Source organism: Stenella coeruleoalba, assembly GCF_951394435.1.
Source record: "Stenella coeruleoalba genome assembly, chromosome: 3".
NCBI classification, from domain to species: domain Eukaryota; kingdom Metazoa; phylum Chordata; class Mammalia; order Artiodactyla; family Delphinidae; genus Stenella; species Stenella coeruleoalba.
Window position 1 is genome coordinate 35347893 of NC_137148.1, and position 23113 is coordinate 35371005.

The following is a 23113-nucleotide window of genomic DNA, read 5'->3' on the forward strand; positions in this document are numbered from 1 at the left end:
TGTGGACACGTGTGTATATGTTTTGGAAGAGGAAGAGGGAAATAATTTGTCTTCCTGGCTTCATCTCTATTCCTGGCTTTTCCTAGAGCCTTATTCCTCTCTTTACCCAAAGCCTCAGAACGGGGACTTTTCACTCCCTTTGTTAATAAACAACAGAAAGCTGACATTTTGCTTAGCTTTGTCTTACCCTACTTCCTTAGTATGACTGTTCTAAATTAATAATAATAGTAATATTATATTATACAGTATATACTATACATTATATGCTATGTATATGATAGTGTATATATAGTATATAGTGTACATTATATTATATACTACATACTATAATATATAATAGTAACTATTATTATTACTGTTGTTATTATTACTGAGAGAAATTAAAATGGTAATAGAAATGAATAGAAATACTTCCTGTACCTGACGGGCAGCTTGTACGGCAACTGCCTGCAGATTTGGGTTGTTTCAGACTTTGCTTGTTTTTGTAGCATCGTCAACAAACTTATGACAACTTGGAGTGCCTTTAGCCCTTAAGATCCTGTCTCTTAAACCTGACCAATATATCTTGTTCTTGGAATCAGTAATGATAATCTTTTCTAAGAGGTTCAAAAAGCACAAGTGATTTTCCTAAAACTTCCATCAAATGAGAGGAGTATTTGAAAAATGAAACTGAAAGGAGCGGTCCTCTGAGAAGCCTGCCCAAGCGCTTGGACTCTGAGTCAGGCAGTCGTGGCTGGAATTCTGACACTGCTACTTCCTAGCTGTGGGATTTTGGACAAATCACTTAACCTCTGAGCCTTAAGCTGCTGATCTGTAAACAAAGATAAATGCTACCTGCTTTATAAGTATGCATAAAAATTTCCCCTGAACATGATGTTAGTTTCCTTCCTTCTTCTATCCAGCTATGAAAACCTGTGGTTTAGGAAGTCATGAACATTTCATTAGCACAAGGGAAAGTATATAAATATACCAAACCCAAGATCTGAGATCCTTGAGAACATTTTTTTAAAGGGGTGCTAATTTGGAATGTTATCAATGAAATAAGGAATATTTGTAAAATAATAACAGTAATTAATTAAAAACAAATAAACAAAATACTTTAATTAATGAATCTGGGAAAAATAAACTGAAGATAAATATTCAGAGAAAGAGGAAATTATCAAAGCAGTAAGATACAGGGCACCTGATATTTGCAAAGTAATAGAAGCCTTAAAACCCCATTAAAGAAAAGACAAAGCCAAAAAGGCTGGTTCTCCTTAAAGGGCTTTTGAAAACTGACACCTGGAAAATTATGGTCTACTCCCTGGGGCTTATTTCCCACTCTGGAAAAGCAACCTCCTCTTGCACAAAAAGAACAGCCAGGAGATGAAATGATTTACCGGAACCTGTGAACATAATTAAATCCGAAAAGCATGATCCTGAGCATGGAGTGGAGGTGATTTCTGCAGAGATTTTGAAAATAAAGTAGCTCAGTACAAGGATTTGGTTTGACTGCTATAAAGCAGTGTGACAGGTTGAAAAAATGGAGAATGTTCTGGAAATCCTGTTTACTTTGGTGGTGAGCCAGCCATTCAGGGGAGAAACCAGAGTCCTTTTCTTTAAGAAATGTAGGTTTCAGTTGGAAGCAAAAAAATAGAAAGGTAGGTTTCAACCTAGTGCATTGGGAATATTTACTGAGCACCTATTATGAGCATAAAACTATCTTAAATGACCTAAGGAGTGAATGTTTAGAGGGCCAGGGGTTAGAAAGAGAGAAGACATGGCCCTTGGACCTGAAGCCTTACAATTTATTTGAGGGCTTTTTGTCCCCATTTTCCTTACACCATGATGTTATTCAAAGTCATACAAGAGGCCACATAAATTTACTGGGGATAATATTACAGAGAGCAGCAGTGACACTTAAATGCTTCCATTATATTCGCTACCCCAGTTATCTGTAGTTGCCTGGGGAAATTGCAAGCAAGGACAGGAAAATGCCAGTACCAGCCAGTTCCAGATAATGAAATTATTTGCTCCAAAAACTTTCACTGTATTACTAAATTAGATTGGTTCAGACTAAAAAGTAATAGGACTGATTTTCTTATGTGACTCATGAATTAATTTAACTCTAAAGATAATTCCCAAGGAAGAGTTTTAAAAGTCCTTTGAGTAGTAACAACCTCACTGGGATTTATTTAAAACTTCCCAAGGTACTCACTTTTAAAGATAATGTTATTTAAATATATGAATGCCAGCATAATGATTAAAATGGTAAGTTTTATTACTTTGTAATCACATCAAGCGCTAATAGTTGAAATAAAATATGTGAGATTACTGAATGTGATGATAATATATAGAATATAGAAGTCTTTTTTATGAAGCGCACGATTGCTGTAATTGTAGTTGTCCTTTTGGAACCCTGAACCAGATGCCCCAAGTAAGTGGGTAACATAGCCTTTATCTTGAGCACCTATCCAAGCATTGTAAATTCATGAGTGCAGGTGGCCACTGTCAGCCTAGAGCTATCAACTCCAAGGTGATTTTAAATGGTTAGAAGTCTTCTTTAGAATGAAATGGACTTAGTATCCAACCTGTTCCATAGGGACTTTGCTGGAACAAAGTGGAATTGTCAAATACGGGAAAGAGATCAAGAAATAGGGTTTTCCTGATTTCTCCATCCTAGTAAAAGCGTCCTGCATGGGTAGTAAGGATCCCCAGAGCGATTCTGGGAGACTTTCGTGAATGTTGCCAAGGCTAGGGCTTCCTATGATTGAATCCCAAAGAAACCACACTGCTCACGTGTTCCCCTAAAGTGTGTCTGGTTCACATCTGAGAGGCAAAGTCTCTATTTTATGATGGTTTTGTCCCAAGTAACCTTCAGTAACCTTCAGACTCCACCCAGCCACATCTCTAATCTTTCCATGGCCTTCCATCATCTTGCACACTGTAAGAGGGGTTAGTGAACCTCCAGATTCTCAAGGCTGGACCAGATTTTGAGTGGATACCCTGTACAGTGTTGAGAATGAAACAGAAAACTTGGTGCATGGTAGCCTTTTATCAGTAGGGAATTGAGACGAGCTGGCCAGGGGCCCCAAATTAGTAGACACACATGGACCAAGAGACACACCTCTCTCTCAGCTGGGCCATAGTGTATCCTGGAGCTATGAGAAGTGGGAGAGACGTACTCCTTTGAGTGACATGCTGAACTGTTCTGTCTCTCCTTTCTCTTCTCCGTTTTCATTTATTCTCTCTCTCTCTCAACTGTCCAGCAAATGTGTTTACTCAAAACCTTTTTCTAGACTGATATTATCAAGCCAGAGATGGATGGTAGTTTTGTATTAAAAGGGAAAGTTGTATTAGCTGATTTCATTTGGTGGGACTTCTGCTATGTTCTCAACTTAAGCATTATGTCCCAGTACAAGTATTTTTAAAGTGTGCCTTTCAACCTGATAGTATATTTGCCTCAGCCATGAATTAAACTCTTGATTTTAAAAGATTAACCCAAAAAACTACAAAAGAAAAAGGCACTGTTTTAAGTTCTATAAATGACCAATATATTTAACTATTTGGGGGCATCATTCAGTTGTGTTTGTTTTCGTTTAGGATCATTCAAAAAGGGAAATGTGTTAAGTGCTACTTTATTGTATAGTGTGCTGATGCACAGCTTTCAAATTACAAGTCATAAACCAGGAATTGCTGGCCAGAGGAAAGTTCAAAATTAGAATCTGGTAAATTCTCTGCCGCAAGATTTAAGTAAAATGTTGCACGCATCCCGCTCCTTATACCAAACAGACAAGATGAAAGTACTAGATTTTGTAGCACAGGTAGTTGTGACAACTATAGGGAATTCTGAACTTTCAAACTTCAAATTCTGAACTCAAGTTTTTTTACCTTAAAAAATAAAATATGGTCTTTAAAAGTAGGTCTTTAAAAATGATGACACTGCTACAGCATGAATTTTCAAAATTACAGTCTGTGTATGGTGGGTATGGCTACCGTGTCAGATGGGGTCTCTAGTCTAATGAGTGCCTGCTTTTAAAGACCGTGTTCTTATTTCTTCTTTTTCTTACCCTATGATTTCACTGACCTAAATGGGTTTTACTACTGTTCATGTCACAGAGGCCAAAATGGGTTATTAAAATGGGTTATTGCATTAAGAAGAAATTGAGATATTATTTTAGTTCATAAAACACTAGCAAAGTTATTATTTGATGCAGAATTGTAAGGAAGGTTTGTAATCATTGAGAGGAGCAAAAAAAAAAAGAAAAACACAGATTGTTTACCGTTGCAGTGTTGAAGACATTCATCATCAGACTTACTACCTGGAAATACTTTATTAACAGACACTTTACATATTTAAAATCATTAGTAATTCTCATAACAGTCCTGCTACTATCCTTATGTAATGGATGAGGACTGTGCACAGGAGAATAAGTGACTTGCTCAGAGCACGCATAGCTAAGAAGTACAGAGCTGCGATTCAAACCCAGCCATCCTGACTCAGGTACCGTTGCTCATTACCACCGTTCTGTGCTGCCTCTGTATATCGTCTTGTTGTAGAACTCTTCTTCTAGAATAATGGGAAGTAGTGATATAAAGAGATTGAGAGTATGGGCTTTGAAATAGGACTTCCTGGGCATGGTGCTTCCCATCTCTGGGTCAAAGTTTTCCTATCTTTACCATGGGGTACCATCAGTCCCTATCTCATAGTACTCGTTAGAAGGATTAAATGAGATAATACACCAAAAGCTCTGAGTACAGGACCTGACAGATGGCCTGTTCAAGAGCTAACAATAAGTATTAGCTCTTGTTATCATAATAAATGTATTAACATCAACCTTAGTATGTGAATTATGGTAGCCAAATTTCCTGGGTGAGAGATGATTAACATTTATTAAACAGGCACTTTTTAGAGTTTATCTCACAAAAAATTCAGTAAGATAACTCTTACATTCCCATTTCACTGAATTTGAGAACACTCAGACCACAGGAAAATATAGTATTTTCTAAAATCAAATAAGCAAGGATTCAAACTCAGAGAACACAGGCCCCAAAGCCTCAGCTCCTTCTACCACCCTTGTCTTGTTCTAAACCCCAGGTTTCTTCAGCCAATCCTTACATTGATCAAAAACACCAATGCAAAACAGAGGCAATAGGAAAACAGAGAAAAGAGAGAAAAATTAATATTACGCTTGTGAAATTACATCAGGGACATGGTAACAAATGTAGCACAGCTGTATTGGCTCACTGGATAACAACCGTGCTGCTCTGTGCTAAGACCTGTCTGAGTCCATAAATAAAGTTACATTAATAATTACGGTATGGTGAGAGACCACCCAGGAAATCTTGGTTGATATAGGAAGTGGCAGCTGTGGCTCCTAATTGAGAGCTATTGCTTCATGAATCAGTGCTGAACCATTGCTCCAGGGGGATAGTAAGTCTGCTCTGTCCATGGAAGATGTGAAACTCAACAGCTGACCCGACCACTTGTCAATGTTGACAATCCTATAAATTTCTCATAAGATGGGAACTCTATGTTCCAGTTCAAACCAAGTGAATATTTCCTGTTTGTTGACCTACAACTTCAAGGGTGCTAAGTCATCAGTTTAGAGAGATTCCTTTACTCCCCTTTGCTGTAAGGGTTATTATAGTTCTATTAAATGGTCATAAGGAATGCCTGCATATTTCCTTTTCGCCAGATACAGTAGCCTTTCCCTCTTTATTCCTATCTCCTCTATAGTTTTACTTTTTCTCTCATTTGTTTACTAATGGTACCCTGAATTTTAGAACCAGAAGGGTAGTGGCACAAAGGCAGTGGAAAATGTATACTGGTTGTGAATTTCAGAGATCTGATGCAAATCCCACCTCTGCGTTATATTAGCTGAATGAATTTAGATAAGACTTTTAACCTCTCCAAGTCTTACATTCCCATTTATAAACTGCGGATAATACTGACTGCCTTCTATGGTTGGCTTGAGCATTAAATGTATGTGTTTCTGGAACATAGTTGCATGCAATAAGTGTTAGCTGAATCTGTCCCGGTGCCCTTGCCCCCCATGTGGGCAAAGACACATCTCAAAAGACCCAAAAGAGAGTGCCCTTTTCAAAGTGAAGATTTACAGTCTCTCCTTAAATGTAGCCATTCTTGTGTTTCATTTTCTTTGTGAGCCAGAAGTTGTCTTATATCTTACTGAAGTTCATAACATGAATATAATACTGTCTTTAAAAGGAAGACCCTAATGACCTCAGGCCAGCAGGAAAACCTCTGATCTTGTCTTTTCTCCCTTTGTGGTTACCAGACAACACATTGTGCCTGAGAGTTGAGACCCAAAAGTATACAAATCAACTAGGGGAATCAAAAATAGTGATTCCTAAGCCCCTCTCAGAGAATTGGTCAGGGGTGGGGCTCTGAAACTTAGATGTTTCTCAAGGTCCCCAGGTGGAGAGCACACTGGTCCCCCAGAGCCACTTTATATCTCTGCAGCAGGATTTATGCAGACCGTTGATCGCAGCTCCGCAAAGAAAAGGGAGCCAACATGGAGAAGACCACTGGGGCCATGGAAATGCCTCATCTGGAAGGGAAACTTCCTTTGCGCCTGCCCCAGAATGCCAGACAATTTTCTCCGTGACCACATCAACCTCTTATTTCTAAGCCATTGCTCATTCTCCTGTGCAGTTCAAAATACTGAATACATTTTTAGTAATTCTCTTGCTTATGAGAGTTCATTTGACAAGATTAATTATAGGAATAAACAGTTTATCCTGTAGTATCTTTCTGCTCTAATATCTGGGTCCTTCCTTCGCATATAGTTGCATTTTATCTGATGGGCAGATGCCTTCTCTTTAATATTCCTTGTACCTTTGTGCTTCCAACAGAGAATTCTTTAAGGATAAAGGCACTTGGAGAGCTGTAAGAGGGTAAGGTCCAGTTGTCTGCCTTGGACCTGTGTACCTAAACGTGTGCCTGATAAGTTAAACCCGAAGAAGGGATGAAAGCAGAATAGAAAGAAATGGAAAGAGTTTGGATATCAAGAATTTTAAAAATTAATGCTCTGTATTAACCTTAGTAGTCCCTAAGCCTCTGGCTTCATTTTGTTCATTCATCTGTAAAGCGATTATGCTCAAGTTATAGGTCACTGAAGTTTGGATTCTGTATCCCATTAGTAAAATAATTTTTGAACAGGCTCACAACATACATGTTTACATATTTGTAAATTATGTATGTACAGTGTTCTAATATATTTTGTTCTAAAACATACATAAAAATATAAATGTTAAAGTCTTAAGTTAAACCAAGAAATATTATACAATATTTTAATGTTTGATAGAATAAAATACTTCCTGCCATGTGTTTGAAGAAGTTTACTTCTTCTGGAGGAGGAAGTCTTCATTTAACAGTTTGTGAAACACAGTTTGAAGGTTGGGTCTATGCTACATTTATTTCAATATTTTGTTTTAATGACAATCTCAGTCTCGTGTCTGAAAAGTGCGAGATGTACACCAAGTTAGATGTTAAAAAAAAATGAAGAGTAGTTGTAGAAGGTGTAAATCTATATTTCAAATAATGTTTAGGATAATTTCCCAGTTTGGAAATCAGCTTCCTATCAAATTTGATTAGAGCTATTCTGTGGGTAAGAAAAGCATCAGCTCAGCCATTGCCTTTTTGTTGACTTGGGCTGGCATTATTAGAATTACCTTCAATAAGAGATTTCTTTACATGAATATTTTTTCTTCAGTTTTTTTAATTGAAGTAGAGTTGATTTACAATGTTGTGCCAATCTCTGCTGTACAGCAAAGTGACTCAGCTATACACAGATAGACATTCTTCTTTTTATATTCTTTTCCATTATGGTTTATCACAGGATATTGAGTATAGTTCCCTGTGCTATACATTGGGACCTTATTGTTTTTCCATTCTAAATGTAATAGTTTGCATCCACCAACCCCAAACTCCCAGTCCATCCCTCTCCCTGCCCCCCACCCCCTGGGCAAACACAAATCTGTTCTCTATGTCCTATGAGTCTGTTTCTGTTTTGTAGATAGGTTCATTTGTGCCATATTTTAGATTCCACATGTAAGTGATATCATTACATGAATATTTTTAAGTCGTTTGTTTACTACGTGATGATTAAGCCACCATAATATTAGTTTAATCTGTTTATCCACTAAATCAGCCATGTAGAACCTGTAAAAAAGAAAAAAACTGCTCTAACATGTTAAAGGAAGAGACAAGTAAAGGGACTACTCACCAACTGTCTGAATTGTTCCTACCCACTCTTCCTGCAGAATTCCTCTCATAACAAATGTGACATGTGACTCTGACACAAGCTGAATGAAGGCTCCATGTGACTCTCCATGTTCATTATTAATAAACCTTAATTTCCATGTTAGATAAGCAATACATATTAATAAAAGCTTTAGTGTGTTCTTTTCATTCCCAATGGATTATTTCACATGGTCCATTTTGAAGACGATAACTTAGAGAATCTTTCAGTCCTCTTGGTGTTATGTAGCCTCTAATTTTTCTTAATTTCAAATACCTCTGCTGCCAGTATTTATAGCCTGCTTTTGTTAGTAGACATTTCTGTCCTGTGCATCCTAACGGTTATATCCTGCAATATCTCTTCCCAGACATGTCTTTTCACTACTGTACATCCCCTAGCCTCTGATTATTGCTCTGCCTCTGATGGCCAGAGAAAAGATTCTGGAAATATATAAAATATTGTCCTACCTGCCAAAAGTCAGTGGTCGTACAGTTCAACATTGCAGCGATTCACCACAATTTTTAGCACCCTACTATGTGTAAGAAGGAACCTCGGTAAAAAACATACAAGAACCACAACTTCAGGGATGTTTGAAAGCATGCAAGGGCTTAATGCTTATGGACTTTCACTTTATTCAGGCAAATTTAGACCCAATCTGTGTGTAGTTTCATTTTGTTTTCAATTTCCTAGTTAACTGACTATAAACCTAGGTACCTATTTGCTGCCATCTAGTGTAATAAAGTAGGTTAATTATGCATGGAATTCTGAACTCATTACATGGTTGAATGTTAGTACTTAAGATACTTCTTCATTTTGGTTTCTTCAAAGCTTTCAAAGTGCCTAATCAATGACCGATTTTTCTTGTCACTGGGACCCTGGACTTGGTCTTAATATTGTCATAGAGTCTAGGGGTCAGGATCAAGCTTGGTTCACTCTATAAATGTGACACTTTGAAATGTGGTGGGGCCTCAGAGGTTGGTAGGTGTGAAGTAAATACATAATAATAATAATCAGGAGGCCATCATGTTTAGTGACCGTGATTTTTACTTCATGGAGGCAGTGGAACACACAGCCTGGCTTCTTACCAGCTGTGTGACCTTGGCCGATTCATTTCTCTCTTTTTGAACATCATTTCCTTCATCTGTAAAGTGAAATGGTGGGCCTAGCTGACTGTCAAGGTCTCTCCCAGCTCTAAGAGTATGTGACCACATGTAGACTCTCTTCTATTTGGAATTGCCAAAGTCATGTTCCCAGAATTCTTTGATGTCTGAAATAAGTGCTGCTTCTCTAATTCTTCTATATGTTTATCTGTCTTTTGGGTTATGGTTAGAAGTGAGTGGAAATCTTGACTTGGAAGAGAGAAGGAAGCAAATGTGGACCATGATTGTATGCCCTTTATTCTCGAGAGTTGCCCAATGGAATGTTGTCCACCAGTGGATAAGCAGCTACTTCCCAATATGCATCTAACCTCCTCTCTTATCTCACAATGACAACTTTAGAAGTATAATACTTGTTATAAATGACCAACATCCTACAATGCACCCCCATTTTTTCTCTCTCCTTTCCCATCAGAACTTTTCTATGAAGGTTTCTAGGTCTATTTTAACTCATACCGGTCTTACTTTTCGTTATGCAGTTCATTATAGCTACTACAGTATATCCTAAAATGTTTTATTTTCTGACCATTTCATATGTGTAAATCTTATTTCCCCAACCAGCCTGAAAACTTCACAGAGGCAGGGACTATCATTAGTTTCTCATTTCCATGAGGGGATCTGGCACTGCTGTTCAGGGATACATATGGTTCTGATTATAAGGATGCTTTTCCTATTTGCTTTATATAAATGAGGGTAAAGGGTGAAGTACAAGGCCTTCTCAAACCAAGTACAGGACAGTTAATCTCTAATCTGTAGTCTCTACAAGCTATCTAACAGCTCATAGAAGCTGATAAATCTCTAAGCCTAATGCCAAAAAGCAACCTCACCATAAAGAGGTTGGAAGAGTGCAGCATATGAGGAAAACCGTTTTGCAATGAGAAAAATCTGGATTCAGATCCCAGCTTTGCTACTCACTGGTTTGTTTTTTTGGCTGAAAATGATTTACCTTTTCTGAAGTTAAGCTTCCTCATCTATAATATGAAGGTTATCATACTCTCATACCACATTCCTCACAGAAGAGTTGTCAAGATAAGAAGAGAAACAGAGGGCAAGAACTTAGCACATAGTAGGAGCTCAATTAATGGTAGTCAGAAAGAATTTTATGCATTAAGTAAAATGTTTTTACTTATATACAATAAAAATTATTCAATTTAAATGTAAGTATGCAATTTCAATATAATCAGGGCATTTGTAACTGAGGTACTAAAATGAGTGGTACATTCCCACAGAGCAGCGGTTCTTACCAGGGATGATTCTCTCTCCCAGGGGACATTTGGCAATAGCTAGAGACATTTTGGTAGTCACAGCTGAGAGAGAGGGGAGTGCTGCTGGCATCTAGTGGATGGAGACTAGCAGTGATGCTACGCATCCCACCCGGGGTTCTAAACATCCTGCACAGGATAACCCCCTCAACAAAGAAGCAGCTGGTCCAGAATATCAACAGCGCTGAGGCTGAGAAACCCTGCCATAGAACCTAGAGAACCCATTACTTCTGACATAAATTTGGTTTGCATTTGAGACTGCCTGGATGCGTGAATAAGAAGGTAGCGTCCACTTTGGTGGATTCTGCATAGATTGGCTTAGTCCTAAATATCTTTCTATGTGAACCATTTCGGTGTTTCAGATTCTCATTGTGCACCATAATTTTAGGCTGAATCATTACAACGTATAAAGCCCTGTTATATTTCAAAAATATCCTTGGAACTCAACAGATGAAGGAGTAAGGATCTACTAATCCACATGAATAAAAACAATGAGAGCTTTGTATGCAATTTTAAATTTGGTGAGTTCGTTCTCTGTAATAACGGTGCTGGTTCTTTGTTGAAAATCAATCCTGTGCCAGGTACTTTACGTAAATATTCTGATTTAATTTTCAGCAACTGTGCAGGTACTTTGCTTTCATTTTACACATGGGAAAACTGGGGCTTAGAAACTTTATGTAATATTTCTAGCAAGTTGTACATCTGAGATTCAAACCTAAATCCAGCTGGCCTTCAAGCCTTGCTCTTTCTACTGCTCCCTACTGCCCCTATCCACCAAGGGTCTAAGATTGGAAACAGAGATGAGTGTGTTTTAGAGGAAATAAGGTAGGAGAGAAACTTTTATAAAGATTAAGGGGCTCTGCTCAGGAAGGTTAGATTGGGTCTCCTGCTGAGGGGCCCTTGAGTGTCCATGAACTAGGTGAAAACTTCTAGCTTTCTCAGGACCAGTGCACCAGAGAGAATGGATTCGTTGAAATGAGGGTTACCTCTATACCTCGATTTATACAATTTGCCAATTTAGCAACTTTTTTTTAGGTCTTCCGTGTTTAAGCCTGATACAATACATTTTCCAAATTCTTCCTTTTTAACTAAATGTTCTTCCTTTGAAATCAGTTCTTCCATCTAAACAAGTACTGTCAAATAGAAATATGACAGCTACATAGAAAATTTTAAATTTTCTATTAACCATATTAAAAGAGTAAAGAAATAGGTAAAAAAAATTTTATAATATCTTATTTAGCCCAATATATTCAAAATATTATAATTTCAACATGTAATCAATCTAATGAAAATGGTATTGTGATATTTTACATTATTTTTTCATAATCTTCAAAATCCAGTGTGTATTTTACATTTACGGCACACTTGGGATGCTAAATTTTCAGAGAAATGAAATGTAGTCCTACTGAAACAAAGTTATATTTAAGGAAAAATTTTTTTGCTTTTACTTTTAAATTTAAATTAATTAAAATTGAATAAAATTTAAAACTAGATTTCTTGGTTGCAGTACCCCATTTCAAGCACTCGATATCCATGTGACGCTAGCGGCTACCGTGTTGGACAACACATCTAAATTCTTGCCCCTCAGAATGTGGCCACCAGAAGCAACATTAGTAGCATGTTGGAACTTGTCAAAAGTGCAAAAATCTCAGGCCCTACCAACTGAATCTGCATTTTAACAAGATTGCCAGGTGATGTCTATACGTATTAAAGTTTGAAAAGCATCTCTCTAAAAATACCGCAGATCTCTCCAACGAAGAGTCCAGAAAGAGTGAATAAATGAAGAACTATGAGAGCTTAGGAGATTCGCTACAGGAGCAATGCCAGGGCTTCATATGATGTGTTCTGCTGAGAAGTTGTAGTTTCCCACAAAGGCAGCCATGGCTGTTCTACTGTGTGGACTGACACAGGCCATCCTGGAGCCTGGAACTGGCTCTGCTCCCAGGATCTATGGCACAGAATCTAACACTAACTTCCATGACTCCCACAATTAAGGCAGCTGTACTCTCAATACCATATATGCTTAAAACTGCAACTTTAGAACCCCTGAAACACAGCTGCAAGCATATGTTTCTGCTCTACACAGTGGAATTTACGGCTGGACCTTCTTGGGAGACCCCAGGAAGACCACCCCCAGAGGGACTTGTGCTGTCTACCACACTGCCACCGCTGAGAGCCTACGTAGACACAGTCCACATCCTCATTATTTGGGGGTTGACCTAGTTCCCCTCGGAGATTCAATGCATGCTGCTTTGCCTTGCTAACCCTCATTTGGTTTGTTTTCCACAGGACTCGGCATTTGAGGGGCCTTTCAATACATTTGCTTAAGGAATTTATTATACTAATCTAACACAGAAGCTCATTGTTCTGATTCAGTAGTTATCAACGCTGGTTGCCATTAGCACCTGGGGCATTTAAAAAAAATACCAATGCCCAGGCATCATCCCAGTCCTTTCTGTTTCTTTCACTCCGTACATTGAGAGTAGTGTTTATTTTTTTTAAGGTATAATTGACATAACACTGTATAGGCATCACCTAATCTAATTAAATTAGCTCTCTGAAATGTAGTTTGTTAAAGATCCCCGAGTGATTCTAATGTGCAGCCGGAGATGAGAACCACTGGTCCAGTTTGAAAGAACCCTTAGCTGGCAGTCAGGTGCCTTAAGTCAATGCTTCTCAATCTTTAATGTGCCTACGGATAACCTGGGAACTTGTTAGAATGTAGATTCGGATTCAGCACGTAGGAAGGTAAATAAACCTGACTTTGTGTACAGATGTGTCCCTAGTGGCATTTGGTTGGTGACTATCATGAGCCTTTTTCCATTGCAGCAAACTAGGATCTGTTAATCACTCTCTCCTTACTCCTCTTTGAAGCCTTCCTCTCTCTCCACCCTCAGCTCTTAGTAATCACAACTCTCTCTGATTTCCTAAAGCAATTATTATCTTTATTTGAGCTCCCTTTTATTGGTAGCTACTTCTCATATGCACATGTATCATTTCCTGTACTACTTACAGTTCTTCAAAGGCAGAATCCATGTGTCATGTTATTTTTATAATTCCCACAACACCTGAAAGAGTGCCTTGCACATAATAGGTGCTGCATAAATGCTTCTTGATTAATGGAATATCTATGTGAAAGTCTCTTTAAAATCCCAAAGGACTTAAAAATGCAAGGTGTTTGTTGAGCAGAAAAAAAAAGTTCAGATGGGCAAGGTGGTAGAGGAGATTAGAGATTTCAGTTGTTGTGTTAGCTTTTTTCATTCTAGCTACATGTTTGAATTTTGGAGAACTACTTTGTAATTTAATGGTTTTAATTATTTCTTTGGAAGAGGACATTATTCACATCTTAGACCAGATAATTCTTTGCTGTGGGGACTGTCCTGTGCATTGTAGAATGTTTCACAGCATCTCTGGCCTCTACCTGCTAAATGCCCGTGTCATCCCTCCCCAAGCCATGACAATCAAATATGTCTCCAGCAAACAGCTGCTGGGAAGGAAACTCATCCCTGGTTAAGAATCCTTGGTTTAGAAGAATGAAATATGACACAGCTGCCTTACTGCAGCAGTAAATACCTTTAAAAATTAACACACACACACACACACACACACACACACACACACACAAGCATGACAAGCTGTGTTCCTGAGAAACATGTATAAGTACTTACAGAAAAATGTTCTCTCATTGCATTTTGGAAGCCATGGCTATGTATACCATATTTATCTTTGCATGTGTCATATTGGTCATTCTTTAATGGAAATAGAAATATATACATGAAACATTTTAAAAATCTGAATATACACTTAAGAATTCAAACATGTGGTGGGAGTAATTTCACCAAGCAAGAAAATGTACACAGAGCAAAAGTTATTAGGAAAGAATGACCAGGCTGATCCTCTCTCAGGGAGCTGGCCCAGCCTCTTTATATAAAATAGTCTGTCTGCTGTGTCATCATCCTTGGACCGAATATACTGTTTCAGCAAGTGATGATGTTAAGCTGAAGCCTGGCACACAAACAGGTGTTCAAGATTGTTTGTACCTGGTGGTACAGCGGTTGAGAGTCCGCCTGCCAATTCAGGGCACACGGGTTCGAACCCTGGTCCGGGAAGATCCCACATGCCACGGAGCAACTGAGCCGGTACGCCACAACTACTGAGCTTGCGCTCAAGAGCCGGCGAGCCACAACTACTGAGCTGGCGTGCCACAACTACTGAAGCCCACGCACCTAGAACCCATGCTCCGCAACAAGAGAAGCCACCTTAATGAGAGGCCTGCGCACTGCAACGAAGAGTTATCCCTCCGCTCGCTGCAACTAAAAAGAAAGCCCGCGTGCAGCAATGAAGACCCAAGGCAGCCAAAAATAAATAAATAAATGAACAAATACGATTGTTTGTTGAATAAATGAACAAATGAATGAATGCATGTTGAATGTGCCTGTGAATCTAAAACTAAGAAGCTTTGGTGTGCTCATTACAAAAGACCCTGTTTTATGGCATTTGAAACTCCAAACCTTAGAAATGAAATTACATAGAAGACTATATCATCATCAGTGAGAATTAAATGGCCTCGACAAAATTACAAGACAAGGAAAATAAAGGCTCATTCATCAGTTGGTTTCTTCTGGCGATAGAAGGCTCCCCTGAGACTCTAGGAGGTTCATGTTTTTCATGACAGAGATTTGACTTTGGCAAAGCATGGCTATACTTTTAGGCTTGGATGAGAATATCCCCACATGTACTTTTTCCTCCCATTCCTGGCGAAGAACTTGCATGGGAGACCCAAACAAGAGGCTCCAGTGGTGGGAACAAGCAGGATGCCTTCTGGGCTCAGAGGGGAAAAGATGATATAAGTCAGTGGTTCTTGAATTCTGCTATACTTCAAAATCACTGGGGAACTTTGAAAAATCCTATGCCCAGGTAACTAAATTGGTGATTCCATAAATTACCAGTGAAAGTAGAATCCCAAAGTCTAGAGCTCAGGCATTGGTATTTTTTTCTAATTTCCCAGGAGATTCCAGCATATGATGTGTTAATTTTGTCTATAGCTCCTCTGCCAGCTACTGATTTTCAGGAATTTGGATCATCTCATTGAAAAGAACCTGACATTCACAAGTGCTTCGGTTAAGTTTCATTTAGGACACTTTCATATGATCGAGGGAACCGGTAGTGTCTTTTGTGCAGTGAGTTACAATTCCCTATTTTATGACAGTGGTGTGCCTAAATTAATGATAGGGATTCTTAAATTGAAAAAATGTCCAATAGAGGATAAGAAGAAATAAAAATTAAATTATACGTATCAATTTTAGTGTTAAGTATAATTTCTTGCTTTATACATTTTAGATCATGTTATTACTGAGATAAAATTCACATAATATAAAGTTTGCCATTTTAACCATTTTAAAGTAACTTTTAGTGTATTCACAATGTTGTGCAACCATCGCCACTACCTAATTCAAGAACATTCCATCACTTCTACAGAAAACCCTACCATTACTAGTGACTCCCAATTTCCCTCCCCCTCATTCCCTAGCAACTACTAATCTACTTTCTATCTTAATGGATTTGTCAATTCTGGAAGTTCTATTCAAATGGAATAATATAATATGTGGCCTTTTTTGTCTGGCTTTTTTCACTTAATAAAAGATTTTCAAGGTTGTAGTATGTATCAATACTTTATTTCTTTTTATGGCTGACGAATATTCTATTACATGATTATACTACATTTTGTGTATTATCCTCTCATCTGGTGATGAACACTTGGGTTGTTTCCACTTTTTTATTATTATGAATAATGAAGCTATGAATATAATTGTACAAGTTTTTATGTGAGCCTGTGTTTTCCATTCTCTTGGGTACCTACCTAGGACCAGAATTGCTGGGTCATGTGGTAACTCTGTGTTTAACTTTTGAGGAATGATTAAACTGTGTTTCTACAGTGGCTGTATCACTTTACATTCCTACTGGAGGCTCCAATTATTCCACATCTTCTTGCTTTATATTTTAATTATTTGATTATTATCTAGGATGTCCCTTACCTTAACCAAACAGAAAATAAATCTTACTAAATTTAATGCTAATTGTTTCTTTGACATCTCAAAACCATGATATACAGAATACTTTTTTCTTGAATAATGAAACTATGGCAGTTCTGTTTCCTGAGTCAGTTATCCTGCAGGGCAGTAAGTACGTGTCTTTGAGGTGATGCTCCTGTTTCCGTCTTCCAGCAGGCTACCCTGTTGGAACTCGGGGCTGCTGGAGCTGCCTTGGCACATCCCCCCTCTAGCCAGAGAAAAGAACGCCAAGGAAAATAGTGCCCACACCCTTCCACCCAAGAAGCCCCGTTAGTAGTCACAACAGTTTTAAGAGAATTGATGGGAGAAGAGAGAAAAATCTTAGATCAGATAGGAAAATATATGATCATTCTGTCCAAGAGAATTCAGTGAAATAATGTGAAAGCACTAAGTAAGCTAAATGCACCAGATAAATGCTGTGGAGAAGAAAGGAAAGATGATTGATTAATGCCCCTGAATGTTCAAAACTAGGATTAATTATGTTCAGCTGCAGCTATTTAAGAAGAGAAGTAAATATATTTTATAATGAAAATGTTCTGTGAAAACTTAACTAAAACAACAAAACAAGTTTTGGTGAAAAGATAAACGCTTAAATGCTAATAGAACTGCATGTACAGCTCTATGCACAACATTTCCTGACGTTGCCATACAGATGAGCTATCCGTAGAGGCTGCATCCAGTTAAGTTCCCTGCCAGACCACATGTGCTGCAAATACTTTTCCAAGACACTGCAAAGTTCACTTGATTTGACATTCATCTTAAATTAACTGGACATGTTTACTAAGCCTTTATTTTAGTCAACCTTACAATGTTTTAAATGCACCAAGAATCCATTTTTAAAGCGTACTAGAGTGTAATTTAAAATAATAAAAAAGAAAGAAATGAGTAGTTCAGGGGAGATCTTGTGAATTCTTGTTCCCAACTCTAAGCCACTAAGTGCCTAAGCAGAAGATTTTACAGCTGTGCCTTCTTCAATTCCACAGAGAACCATAAAGGAAATCAACTGTGAGGGTGAATTCCTTATATCCAGTATTGTCCAATACAAAATACTTATTAAATTCTTTGCCAGTTTCCAACATTAAAGCTTTTTTTGCCAATAGTTTTATGCACTAAGTAGTTGCAGTTTCATAACCACTTGGCAATTCCATAGGTTAAAAAAAATAGCCTACCAGACTTAAAAGATGTGTTCTCTGACACTATATTATCTATAAGGCAGTTACTTTTGACAAGAGTGCTCAACTAGGAAGTTTACAGATTTCTTTTACCATATTTTGACAGGCCAGCATCCATCAAGGACAAGACCTTTGGTGAAAGGGGGTGTAAGATGCTCTAAGGTAAAGGAATCACTGAATTCCTGAAGCTCTTCCAATAGAAAAGTGCTTTGGAAATGACAGGTGTACTTAGGAGAAGGATGTGGGGCCTCAAAGCAGAGCTTCATAAGGGAGGACTCTTCGTAAGGAAGCTGGGCAAGGGGTTCTTTCCCCTCCACCTAAGTGTTTACAAGCACTGTGCAAAACGCAGTGCCCCTCAGTCCAGAACCTGGTCCCTAGGAAGCCCCAGGAAATACTTAGGCTTTACAAAAAAATAAAAGGTAGCATTTTAGAAATACAGTTCAACCACTTGGCCCATTCCATTTATTTATTTATGAAGTTCATTTATCTATTCTATAAAATTGTTTTCTTTAGTATGTCTTTGCAAGCTTTAATTCTTAATTATATTAAGGACTATTGTTTTGTTTTCTTTCCTTTCCTTACTGTTTTGTCTATGCTGCCCAACTCAAAAGGAAATTCTCAACTGGTTGTGTTCAGTTAGACTTTGGTCAGAGGGCAAGGTTGTCTCTTCACAAGGTATTAAGTCCCCAGCCTCTCTGTTCAGGGGTGATAACAACTGGCCAGGACTGTTGACAGCAGTTGAATCACACGACGGGCTGCAGTGGAGGTTGTACATTTAAGGGCAAATGGCTGCTGAGTGCCTTCCCCTCCACGACCTGGAGCTCTCGGAAGAAGGTTGTCCTTTCCTCCCAAAGGCTCCTTTCCTTCCAGCCTTCCCCTCCCACTTCAGTTGCTTCTCTTCTTCCTTCTCTTCTAACCCCAAACCCCCAAGCACACGTTGGGAACTTGTATGTGATTTCGTTTGGCTTTTGTTTCTGCTTTGTCATGAGTTGAGGATAGAAAAGCATGACTGGTGAGAGAACGGAAGGTAAGAAGGCAGATGACTATCTCAGTATGTAACAGCTGTTCGACGTCTGTGTACGGCCCAGGAAGATCATGTTCCTCCAAGGGGAGAGCCACTGGGCAGGAAAGGAGGCCCAGCCAACCTGGCTGACAAAATCAGGCACGGTCACTGTCAAAGGTGACGTGCTGCAACCAGCGGCGCCTCCCAGCCCATCTGATGCCGTCCCTCTGTCATCGTAGGTTTGAACATAACATCATTCCATTGACTTTTCGAAACTTGAATTTAGTAAAACTCTCTTCAAGATTTCTAGAGAATAATTTCAGTAGGAATATCCGTTTAACTTATTCTTAGTTAGTTCTTATTACCAGTTTATAGCCCATCAGAAATTTGGGCAGGTTTAGCATTTAGATGTATCGTTTCACACATGTATTTAAAATATCTCTTAGTTCTCCAAGCGTTCATTGTGAACAGTTATTTTACTCTTTTAAGGTCATAATTAATTCACATCCTTCCCACACCCTCCAGAATTTGGCTCAAAGGAGGTCACTCTTGATCTGCAGCTCTGCTAGAACTGATCAGAGAACCTAATAATGTGGAAAGCTGACTTTTCAGTGCTTACGTATAACTTTATTTCTCTACATCAGTGGCTCTCAACCTGGGCTACCTATTGTTTAAAAAATCTCAATACCCAGGCTGCACCCCTGACAGATTGGGTCAAGCCTCTGGGAGTAGACCAAGGCATCAGTATCTTCTTAAAACTCCTCAGTCGATTCCGATGTGCAGTCACAGTTAGGAAATGCTGCTCTTAGGGCTTGCCAGGTTACAGATTTCTGAGAGTTTAGTTAAGAGCACATCTGAGCTGGTCGTCTTTCCTTTCTGGGAATTTCTTGAGAAGCAGTAGAGAATTGTCTAACAAAAAAGCTATTTTTTACTAGTGCTGAGAGTTTAGACGAAATCACAAGGATTTGTGTTTTAATCCCACCTCTGCAAACAACAGCAATATAAACACAGGCAACTCACTTAACTTCTCGGAATTCCAGTTTCACCCATGTCTAAGTGGAAATAGTACCCACCTTCTAGAACTGTTAGCAGTACTAAAGGAGATTACATAAATATTCAACATGATGTAACAATATGTAGCATGATGTATGAAACACAGTAATGATAACAAAGTAAACATGTCACTACAATCCTTATTTTCAAAATGAAAGCTCCAGAGAGAGAATAAAAGTGAATCCCAAGGTTATGGTCAAGATTTTTGAATGCTGATCAGTGTTAACACATTAACATTTCTTCAGGATGTGGGACCACTTGAATGGAATACTCATTTCTCTAAGAATTACTTTAGGGCCAAAGGTGGCTTCACTTGTCCATTGAAACATTCTTTTAAGAGATGTTTTTAAGAGTGTACTACTCTGTCTGTAGGTTTAGGCTAAAAAAACATCACAAGAGAGTAGGAAGTATTTCTAGTCTAGAAATGACTGTGTGTGGCTCATCAGAGAGGACCTCAGAGTGTATGATAACCATTTATTGCCTTCATAGTGAAACACAAAACAAGTTTCTACTGGGATTTTCAGATCAAATAGACAGGTGCTCATTTTAAGGTTAGGCCAGCACCTCTCAGACTTGGGAAACCTGAGCATGACTCAAAGGAACTGGACTTGAGGAAGGTTGAATGTCTTCAGCCACAGTGATAACAGCTGAAGCGGGAGGTGTCTGAGCAAGAGAGAAGCAGCAGTTGTATTACAGTTCTTCTTGCCTCCAGAAGAGAAGTCACCCACTTTCCCACACTCACTGTGACATATTCATTCGCTAAGAAAAGTAGTTTATGTCATTCTTAAACACAGCTCTGAAGTTCTGATATATACTGAATTTGTTTATTATATCAATATATCAACAGCCTTCAGATATTTACTATGGGTAATATTTTTCCCTATCCATCCTCCAAATTAATCCATCAGCTGGGTCCTCTGCCTCAGATTCTCTCACAAGGCTGCACTCAAAGTACCAGCGAGGGCCATGGTCTCATCCGAAGTCTGAAATGGGGAAGGATCGGCTTCCATGCTCACTTTCGTGGTTGTTTCCCAGGACTCAGTTCTTGGAGGGTTGTTAGACTGAGGGCCTCAACGTCTTGCTGGTTGTGGACCAGAGGCCACTCTCCATTCTTTGCCCTGTGGTCCTCACTAACATGGCAGCTTGCTTCAGCAACAGACTAAGTCAGCTAGCAAGACAGAAGTCACAATCCTTTGTAACCTAATCACAGGTGTGACATCCCCTCAATGCTATCATATTCCATAGGTTCGAGGCAAGTTACTCAAGGGGAGGAAATATTCAAGGTTGTGGATAGGGATCCTTCAGGGAGGATTGAAGGAGGCAGGGATCCTTGGGGCCATCTGAGAGGCTGTCTGCTACAGCACCTAGCAGCACATACCCAGCCATAAAAGAAGGAAGGAAGGAAGGAGAGAAGGAGGGTGCAAGGAAGGAGAAAGAAAGGAGGAAGATAGGGAAAGGAAGGCAGGCAATGAAAGACAGACATTAAAAAAGTAGCTTTGCTGCACTGCGCCTACATCGGGATTCCTCTGTGGGCATGTATTTCATCACATTAGCACCACAACCATGAATTTCCTATTTCTTATTTAGAATGCAGGACAATATGGGGCTTTCTATATATCTGGAGTTAAAAGGAAACAGAATAAACAAGGATAGTAAGTTTAAGCAAGCAAAATGTGTTTCAAATTAATTCTTTTTAAGTTGTTTTTCCCCCAGCTAGCAAAGTTTTTTTTTTCCCTTCATGTTTCAAGTTTTCATATGAGGTTTATTATTCTTGCCATTATGTGGCAGGCTCATTGCACAGGGAGTATAGGAACCTGGATGGTGTTCTCTGGTGGTTTGGGCGCCAATGCCAAAATTATGTTTTGATTCTGTAGATTTTTATTAGTGGTTGTATATGTCACTTAATTGTAAAAGTGAAGTTGTAAAGTACCTTGGATCTCATCTATTCCAGCCTCTCTATTGAGAAAACTGAGGTCCAGATGACTTGAGACGGTCAAGGCTACATAGTATCAGAGCTGAGACTACATCACAAATCTCTCAGTTGGAAATCTGGTGTATTTCCTCTTCTCACATTCTGTTCAAAAAAACAGTCAGAATGTGCAATCCTCCCCTCAACCCTGCAGGCATTAAAACATGTTAGTTGTGGTTTAGATGTGGTGTATTTAGCACTGATTTTCTGGAAGGATCTAAAAGATAATACTTCCAGTGCTTCAGCTAATAGAAAAAGGAACTTTTCCAGGAACTCTACTGTATAATAGTTGCTTGCCTAAAGAAACATACACCTTTTTCATTTGTAATCGATGACACAGGCTCCAGTGCTTCAGTGCTCTGAGTGGGTTCATAAACATTGACCACAGTCTCCAAAATGGCCATGGAAGTCAGAAGAATAATGAAAATTGATAAACAGAAATGAGTTTTACCTCAGACCTGCTGCACATTCATAGCTGCAGTTTTCATAGATGCAGAGGAGCTTGGCTAATATCCTAACACACAGGAGTCTTCTCCACTTCCCACATTAGAATTGACACGTATATATATGCACAAGTTGTTGAAAGTAGGTATCTGTTTAATGATACCTATTTAATGAGTTTACTGGCTGAATCTTTTAAAAGAATGCAAACATGAGTGACTTTATCAAACATCTGTAAAAAGAGAAAAGCCTCTGTGGTTCTCTGGGGCCCAACGCAGCCATCCATGGTGGGCAGCTGCCACCATGCACATTGCTGGGCACACTTCGGGTGCCTGCCTAGGTTTCTCAGAAGTCAGGTGCGGACCCTCAGCCCATGGGCAGGTGCAGCCTAGAAGTTCAGTGACATTAACACCACCAGGGCAGCCCTCCACCGATGGGAGTTGGTGGATAAACGCCCTGGGCTCCCATCATTGTCGAGGACACAGGGAAGGCACACTTTTCACAGCTTCTCAGAGGGACCTCTGTGGGGTTGGATCCCTGTCAGCCACTATGGGCACGAGCCGAAGAGCAGACACTTTGTTAGCTGTTTTCCCTTCCCTACGTCCCTCTTTCCCTTTCCTGGGGTCACCCTCCAAATAAACTACCTGTGCCCAAATCCTCATCTCTAGCTCTGGTTTCTTAAACAGGCCCCAAGAAATAATGTCGGAAATAAAGACAAAATGGTTTGTCCCTGGAATCGGGA

At 39.0% G+C, this 23113-nt stretch overlaps 1 protein-coding gene across 5 annotated transcripts in view; it reads left to right on the forward strand.

The window, feature by feature from the left end:
* Nucleotides 1–23113, forward strand: part of GHR (growth hormone receptor) — a gene marked incomplete at its 3' end in the record, with an annotated part of 275896 nt that overhangs the window by 217507 nt on the left and 35276 nt on the right. The window lies entirely within an intron of this gene.